The sequence below is a fragment of the Passer montanus genome, unplaced genomic scaffold (genome assembly GCF_014805655.1).
Source record: "Passer montanus isolate IOZ18808 unplaced genomic scaffold, ASM1480565v1 scaffold6, whole genome shotgun sequence".
NCBI classification, from domain to species: Eukaryota; Metazoa; Chordata; class Aves; order Passeriformes; family Passeridae; genus Passer; species Passer montanus.
The window spans coordinates 9,424,874-9,426,332 of NW_024371037.1; positions in this window are offsets into that span (position 1 = coordinate 9,424,874).

Sequence of the window (1,459 nt, forward strand, 5' to 3'; positions counted from 1 at the left end):
CGAACAAAGGCCGCGCGGCAGCCAATCCCCGCCGGCCGCCGCCGGCCCGGCAGCCAATCCCGGCCCCGCCCGGCCCGGCCGTGAGTCAGCCCCGCCGGGGCGGGAGGTGAGGGCGCGGCGCCGGTGCTGCAGCCTCCGGCCGCCGGGTACGGACCGCTGCAAATGCGGAGCCTCCTGAAGCTGAGAAAAGAGGAAATCCTGGGCTATAACGCGAGTGTGCCCTTGAGGCCAGGAGGGCCAGTGGTAACCTGGGCTGCATCGGGAGGAGCGTGGCCAGCAGGTGCTCCTGCCCCTCTGCTCGGCCCTGGGGAGGCGGCATCTGCAGCGCTGGGCTCAGTTCTGGGCTCCTCAGCACAAGAGAGACAAAGAGCTACAGGAGAGGGTCCAGTGAGGGCCACAAAGGTTATTTGGGGTCTGGAGCATCTCTTTTATGAGGAGAGACTGCAGCAGCTGGGCCTGTTTAGTCTAGAGACCACTGCGAGGGGATCCCATGAATGCATATAAATATCTGGAAGGCGGCTGTCAGCTGGATCGTGTCAGGCTCTTCTCAGTGGTGCCCAGTGACAGAATGACGAGCAGTGGCTATAAACTAAACTACAAAATGTTTCACCTCAACGCAAGGAATAACTTAGTCACTTTGAGGATAACAGAGCACTGGAACAGGCTGCCCAGGGAGGTCGTGGAGTCTCTGGAGACATTCCACCGGGCCACGTTCCTGTGCCACCTTCTCTACGTGACCCAGCCTTGTCAGGGAAATTGGGCTGGATAATCCCCAGAGGTCCCTACCAACCCTGCCAACTCTGTGGTTTATTGACTTGAGGAGGAGCAGGAGGCAGCAGGGGCAAAGTTCTACCGTGGCCCGCCTGGGCGAGCCTGCTCCCGAATTCCCAGCGACTTCCTGGGCAGGGCTGTGCCCCAAGGGCTGCCTCCCAGCCTCCCCCTTCCTGCCTGCCGGAAAAGAAGTTGAACTCTGATCCCAGTCTTCAAACACGTATGCTGTGCTCAGTCCGGGGATGGAACTGATAATATAAATTGTATTTTACCTATAATGTATGCGTAATGCAAAATGACAAAAAATTGAAGCATTTGCAAGACTGAATACTTCCATAAATATTTTAATGTTTCATATTTCTTTTATATTTGGAAAAAGTAGCAAGCATTCATACAGACTTTATAGCTACCCTAGGAAGTGATGGTGAAAATTTTGTTAGATTTTTTTTTCATTCACTTGCAGAATCTAGTTACCAGCTTTTCTCAAGTAGATCTTGGGTAATTTTGTTTCTTCCCCAGAGGCCAGATATACTTATATTTCAGCATTTAACTTTTTTGTCTGACACCACTTGTTGAAAGATGTTTGCAACAAAGCAAAAATGTTTTTGTTTGTTTGTTGTCTGTTAGCAAATAAAAGCAAAACTGACTTTTCTGCTAGGACTGGCATCGTTGTGTATGGCATGGGCCA